The following is a 7,582-nucleotide window of genomic DNA, read 5'->3' as shown; positions in this document are numbered from 1 at the left end:
AAGCGAGGACTGGTGTGAGCAGGAAACGGGGAGAGCCAGGATGAGGTGGGGTTAGAGCGGCCACCCTGAAGAGGCAAACCCAGGCCCGGCCTGGTGGAGCATGGGAATGGGGACAATGCGGTGATGGCAATGACAGTTGTGCTCAGCCCTCTATGATAGTTTGTTTTTTATTGCTGCGATCAACACTCTGACCGAAAGCAGCTTATAACAGTTCATCACTGAGGGACATCAGGGCAGGAACCCAAGGCAGGAACCTGGAGGCAGGAATGGAAGCAGAGACCATGGAGGAGTGCTGCCTACTGGAGGATTCACATGGCTCACTCTGCTCTAGTTTATTATACAACCCAGGACCACCCACCCAGGTTTAGCCCCACACACAGTAGGCTAGCATCTCTTGCAGCAGCTGTTAACCTAGAAAATGTCCCACATTCTTGTTTACAGGGCATTCTTGTGAAGCCACTTCCTCAACTGGCTTCCTCTTCCCATGTGAGTCTGACTTGTGACAAGTTAACAAAACAAATCCATCAAGTTTAACCAGTACACTCCCAGATGGGGGAGGGGGCACTGACACCAACACCCGTGGCTTTAGACTGTCCTTCACGACAGACAGAGGGTCACGTCTGGGAACAGAGTGTGGGGAATGAGTACTCCAGCTACTCTGCCAGACCCACCCTGAAAACCGCATGCCGAGGTCTGGAGCAGTCGTCTATGTGAGCCCCAGAAAAAGGCCCCTGTCCCAGATGGCAGAGGCTGCAGAGCCCATACTGAGATCCGTGGCTCCTGGCTGGCTCAAGCAATGGGACCAGGCATCGAGAGCTCAGTCAAAGGAGGAAAGACTGGGGCTGGGAACAGGTTTAAATTAGATTGAGGGGCATCTTCTCACTCCTTTCTCCCAGTTCTGGGTGTTGGTAACTAGGGTCAAGGGCTCAAAGCAAGCGTTCCCATGGTTCCGAAGTGTCCAGGCATGATGGCGAATGTCCAGTATGGCCCATGGAACAATGACAGCTGGATAGAAGCCCCTCACCTTGTGAGAGCTGGTTTTGAAAGGTCAAGAAGGCGTCTGTTAGGGGAAGGGTGATAGGAAAGAAAGTCACTACTGGCCTGGGCACTGTAGAGGAAGGGGATAGTGGGCAGAACTTGCAAGCTGGTACCCATTGCCCACTGTCTGAGCTGTCTTTTCCAGGGTACCCTCAGGTAGACCCCTGAGGGGAGGGCCACAAAGGTTGCAGTGGGGTCATACTTTAGTGTTCCCAGGCTGGGTAACAGAGCTGGGACATCTTGGAGCAAGAATCTATTTTTGAACCCCAATTGAGCCTCTTTCTCCCCAGGTCCAGGAGTACACCCTCTTTGCTTTGTTAGCAGCTGCAGGGGCCCCGTGTTCCCCCAGCACTTCAACCCTCAAGGCCTTGACTGGTACTATTTAAAAGCATCTTGATCCAGGCCAGAGAAAGGGGTAATTGGGGGCCTGAGAGATGAAAGGGGCAGCCCCCCCACCATGTGCTGCCCTTGCAGAGGGGTCAACAAAACCCTCCTTGTGGTACTGCCAATTATAGCCACCAAGGAGAGCGACTGGGCCAGACAGGAGACGTGACTACCCCCCTCCCCAGGGTGAGCTGGGGTCACTGCTGCCGCCCACAGAGCCCCGGGCCTCCGGGTCAGCCTGGGAAAGTGTCCCTGGGCTCCAACCCAACAGTCCTGGGGCAGAGCTGGCCCTCCTTCGCTGGAGGACATGTCCACACACCCCGTAAGCCTGTGGTAATGAAGGGAGGGCAGGCTGGAGCTGCCCACATCCCTGCAGAGCATTGTGCTTTGGTGGCCCTGGGACTGCTAAATCCAACCGTGCCTCTAAATGCCATGTCTGTAATGTTATTCTACCACCACAGATGCCCTCTCAGGACCCCAGCATCTGGCCTGGACACTGCAGGTGGTACAAAACATCCCTGTTCACTTCCCACTAGCCAGAGCCGGCCTGGGTATGTGCACCTGTCCTTCAGTGTGCGCTAGGGGCGTGTCTGCTCCAGCATGCCAGTTCTAGACCCTGACATGGCTGCCCCCTGGCGTCCCCAGTCTTCCTGCTCCATGGTCCTCATCCCAAACCTAAAAGACACAGCAGCCAAGCGCAGGCTGGATACTGTTTGCTCAAGTGCTCTGCCTGCCTGCCTGTGTTTCTGCTTGTCTGTCTCTGTCTGTCTGTCTGTCTGTCTCTCTTTCTCTCTCTCTCTCTCTCTCTACATACTCTCTCCCCCTCTCTTTATCCCCACTTTCATTCTCTGTCTATCTGTCTGTTTGTCTGTCAGCAGGTCCCAGTGTCCCTTACCAGAATCCACAGAACTTCCAATTCTTGGCCCTGGCTCAGCAAGATGGCTATGGCTTTTAATCACCCCTCTAAAGCAATAAGCAGTCCATCAGCCAGGGAGGTGACAAATCACCCAGAGGTGACTTGTGTTGTTTCCAAGAAGATAGGGCTGCCCAGGGTTCCACCAGCTTTATTACATAGATTCATTTACTAAGGTTTTGTTTTGTATAATTTGAAAGCATTTTCTTCTGTTTTCTGCTTGATGAAGCCCTGTGATTTCTGTTTGTTTTGTTTTTGTTTGCTTTGCCTTTGTTATCTGCTCTTTGAAGATGACACACACACACACACACAAAAATCATAACCAAGACCCATATCACAAAAATGTATCCCTTACAATAATCTTACAGTTCGATGTTAGACCCCTTAGTCTATTTGGGGACTGTTTTTTTTGTATATAATATAAGGCAATAGATCAGTTTTGTTTTCTACATGTGAGTCTTCCTCTTCCTGTGTCCCTAGCTTCTCTGCCAGCCAGGCGCAGATGCACACGTCTGTTTGGGGACTCTCTAACTGGCTGCATTGATCTGCATTGATCAATGTGTTGTGTTTTGGTAGCTGCAGCTATGTCAGAGATTTTGAATCCACTCGGATGCTTCTAGCTCTGGCTCAGGGTTCGTTATCCAGAGACTTGTGTGGCTCCATTCAAATGTCAGGATTGTCCTTCCTACTTATATGAATAGTAATATTGGGGGTTGGTAGACATTAATGAGATCTGTAGCTGTCTTTTCTGACATTATGGACATTTTAAACAAAATCAGTCTCCCTTTCATGAGTATGGGCTATCTTTCTGTGCATTTGCCTGTCTCCTGTCTCCTGGACTTATCTCCCATCAATGTTTTATGCAGCTTATTGTTCAGACTTTTTACATCCTTGGTTAAATTCATTTCATTTTTGCAGCTACTGAGGTAGGATTGCTTTTTTTTGTTTTGTTTTGTTTTGTTTTGTTTTTGTTTTCAAATAGCTGTTGTGTACTGGTAGCTTCTGATTTTTATGTATTAATTTTCTACCACATTTTAAAGTTAATTAGCTATGGCCTTTTTTTGGTCATTACTGTTTTTTAAAAAATATATACTGAATCATGATGTATGCAAAGAGACAAGCTTTGATGTCTTCCTTTCTGATTTTCATATCTTTTTTCTTATTTAATTGCTTTGACCAGGACCTCCAACACAGAAGTGGCCAAGTGTGTGTGTGTTTGTGCGTGTGTGTGTGTGTGTGTGCGCACGCGTGTGCGTGTGTGTGTGTGTGTGTGCGCGCGCGTGTGCGTGTGCGTGTGCGTGTGTGTGTGTGTGTGTGTGTGTGTGTGTGTGTGTGTGTCCCTGGAAGACCTGATACTATGTAGCTCAAGCTGGCCCTAAATTCACGATAATCCTCCTGCCATCACCTCCTAAGCTCCAGGACTACAATACTGCACCTGCTTTGTTGCAGTTGTGTGGCCCATCATTCATAGCTCCTCTGGAAGTATTCTTTTCCTCTTCAACTTTCCAGAAGAGGTGGAGACTGACTGGGAGCTGTGCATTGAGATCTGCTTTTCTGATCTTCAGGGTTACCTGCTCTGTTGACCCATGATTGCTACAGTGGTTCTTTGTCTTTCTGTGGTATCAGTTAAAATAGCCCCTCTTTTATCTCTAAATTTATTTATTTATTTATTTATTTAGTCACTGGGGACATTTTTATTGATGAGACCCCACCAGTTGTGCAAAGTGCTCCTGCTATCAAGCACTTTCCTCCTTGGCAATGTGATCTTTCTTGAGAGGTCCCATGAATGCTTTCTTCTCCTCCATGGTCTGGAAATGACCATGGCCAAACTTGTAGGTGCTGTCAATAAGCTTCAGATCTATCTTCTGCACAGACTGACATTTGGTCTGGACTAGCAAGTACATATGAATGGTAAGTACCATGCAGCCTTTGAGCATGATGGAGTCACTGGTCACCTCACCATAATGGACAAAGCCATCTGGTGGGTCGATGCTCTTGTCAGACAGGTCATAGTCAGTAGATGCATTGTTCTTGATAAGTTGGCTATCCTTGATGAGGTAGCCTTGTAAATCTTGTTAATCTCTGATGGGTGATGGGAGCCTTTCTGCCCAGCTCGAGCCACAGAGAAGGCTACAAGGACAGGGTGCCAGGCCCCAACATAGGCAACTTTGTGCAGACCTCGATGGGTCTTTCGGGACAGTTTCTTTGTATGCCAATGACCCTTTGCCTTTTGTCACGCTGATGACATCAATCATCTCATCATGCCCCAACACCTGGCTCACAGGCATCTGCTGTCCCAGCCTCTCTCGGGCCCTGTCGAGCTTCTCAGCCACAGTGCCCCCATTCACCTGGATCTCCATCAAGTGCGCCTTCTGGTACAGAGGAAGCAGACTCATTTGAGTGTGGGCAATTATGCAGATGACTTGGCAGTACCTCCTCATGCTGTTGAATTTCTTCTCCAGCTGTCGCTTGCCTGTGTCAAGTATTTGGTGAAGGCCTTCTTCTCAGAAGTGTGCCAGTTCTTATAAAAACATCTTTTACACTCACCACTGATATGCTCAGCAAATACAGTCTTGAAGGTCCAGAGGTCTCGTGGTGTTCCTATGTATCCCACAATGCCTATAACCACCATGGGAAAAGTTTCCACAATGGTCACAGCTTCCACACTTCTTTCTTGTTCACCTTAGATCCTGGCCTGTCAACTTCCCAGATGATGTGGGTCATGCCAGCCTTGTACCCTAGAAAGGCTGTGAGGTGAACAGGCTTGGAAGGGTCATCCTTGGGGAAGCTCTTCACTTTCCCATGATGCCAGCCACTGTGCTTCTGAGGGAAGATGCCCAAGGACCCATGCCTGGGATCCAAGAACTTCCTGTGAGACATCCTGCCACCACACACCACAGATAGAGCTAAAGTTCTGGGTTCTGGGTTTTAGCTTTTCAAAAGATGAGCTCTAAGCATCTATCTATCTATCTATCTATCTATCTATCTATCTATCTATCTTTGGCTTTCTACCTTCTGTTTATAACCACTCTGCTTTGCTTTGTTTTGTTTTCCTTTTCTAAATTTTTGCTTCACCCCCCCCACAAGCCCTTGAGGTGCAGCACTGGAATATCTATCTATCTATCTATCTATCTATCTATCTATCTATCTATCTATCTATCTATCTAAATAACCACTTATTTGCTTAAAGCATTTTTTGCTGTATCCCATTCATTTTGACATGCTGTTTGTATTTTCATTTGTCTCAGTTTTTAAAATTTATTTTTATTCATTGGAGAATTTTGTCTTTATTGACAGCTTTTATACACATCAGAATCTATTAGTGTATACCAATTTTACATAGCAATTGGTTTTATAAAGCTGGATTCACACAAGTGTATTGCTGTCAGTGCTACGTTAAAACACTAGTGTTTTTCTTTGATGTCAGAATTTATTGAATTAAATAAATTCATGCGATATAACACTTTCCAAAGCAGCTATTTTCCAGGTATTTTCACATTCCTTAGTAACCTGGCCTATATGAGCACAGGTTGATTTATTTATTAGTTACTAATATTAACTCTCATAACACATATCACATGGCAAATAAATCTATATTAGCGGTTTTATGTATTAACAAAGGATTCCTGGAAAGAAGCTGTGTCTGCAGAGGCTGATTGATTGAAAAGAACAACTTTGGGAAAGTTGGAATGTTGCAAGTGCAGAACCTAATTACAGTTAACTCAGACTACCTTTAGTCCCCCAAACTTCCATGTCTTATTCACCTCTAAATATAATCTAACATCCTCTGACCAACAGATAACAACTTAACAGGACCCAATTTTCCACCCGTCAAAGGAAAAAGAATGCTATCAGATTATAGGGAGTGGTTCTGATCCCTTGATCAGGAATCTGCATGCGAACACTGAAGGTCATGTTTCCTAATTGGTATTTGATTGATCAATAAAGAAGCTAGCAGCCAATGAGCTGGGCAGAATAGGTGGAACTTCCAGTTTTCACCATAGGCAGGCTAGCAGACTCAGGAGAGGAGAAAGAGAGAGAGAGAGATTCACCATGCTTCAGAGAGAAAAAGCCACCAGTCACGTAAGATCGAGGGTGGAATGGCCTTTGGCTACTTCCCTGACTGGGCTTGGGGTAGAGGCAGGAGGTTAGAAAAATAACTAAGCTGAGGGCAGATTTAGGGTGTGAGCTGGGAATGAAAAGAGGAGTGTAATAGAGGAGGAAAGCTTAGAAGAGTTCAACCATTGAGCTAGAGCAATATAAAAATAAGTGTTTGTGTGTGTGTGTGTGTGTGTGTGTGTGTGTGTGTGTGTGTGTGTCCTTAGTCTGTGGATCTGAGGAAACCTGGGTGGAGCTGGTAGCATGGACTACCTGGAGCTTAAAGCAGGATAGTAAAAACTACACGCTACATCAGATAGTGTCTGGAGCCCATAGACAAGATTTCTCTGCTTAAGAATAACCTAGGTCTCCAATGTTTTCACCAATATATTTGAAAAGCATCTTGATTTATGACATTCTTTGTCCTGTTACTATAAAAAAAATTCATCAAACAACTTCCATGTTGAAAAGTAGAATTGGGGATAGTACATGTCTGCATTCCTGGACCACGGTCACTCATATTTGGCTGCAGAATAAACTCTCCCTCTTCCTTTTTGCGGATGTGCTTTTGCACAGACACGTGTAAGTTACAGAATGCATGCCAAGGTCAAAGAGTCCAAGGCCGACTTCCCGGAAGTTTCAGGGGTCAGCTGGCAGGCATGTCAAGAGTCTGTTGACAGGCCAAGGAACCCACACTAGTTACAAGAAGGAAAATGCTGCTGTGAACTAGGCCACTGAGGTCCCAGGTTTGAAAATGGAGCTGCAGAAGCAGAAGACAGGTTCACTGCTGCCAAAGGAATAAGGAATGGATGGGTGGATGGTCCCGGTCCAGGTGGGGGAGGAGACAGATGGGCAGATAGCAATTGAGTAAGCCATGTCAACCTCAGAGACCAAACCAAGCTTAAGGTCAATGAGAAGTTGGAATTTCCTGCCTTTGGGCCCTTAAAACACACTGGTTGGTGAGATGACAGGTTGGTGGAAGCCATCAGGATTGCAGCGCTGGTTGTCCAGCTCCTTACGGGGGCTATGTGAAGGACTTACGTTCTGGTTGTCCATCTCTTCACAGGGGCTGTGCAAAGGGCTCATGTTCTGGTCGTCCAGCTCCTCGTGAGGACTGTCTGACAGATGCATGTTCTTTCCTTGGTCTGG

At 46.5% G+C, this 7,582-nt stretch overlaps 1 pseudogene; it reads right to left on the bottom strand.

Moving 5' to 3' along the window:
- Positions 1-4,071: 4,071 nt before the first annotated feature.
- LOC110324822 lies at positions 4,072-5,215 on the bottom strand (annotated as a pseudogene).
- Positions 5,216-7,582: the final 2,367 nt, after the last annotated feature.

This window comes from Mus pahari, chromosome 7, assembly GCF_900095145.1.
Source record: "Mus pahari chromosome 7, PAHARI_EIJ_v1.1, whole genome shotgun sequence".
NCBI classification, from domain to species: Eukaryota; Metazoa; Chordata; class Mammalia; order Rodentia; family Muridae; genus Mus; species Mus pahari.
The sequence above is the reverse complement of the archived record's forward strand: the minus strand, read 5'-3'. Positions and strand labels throughout refer to the sequence as shown.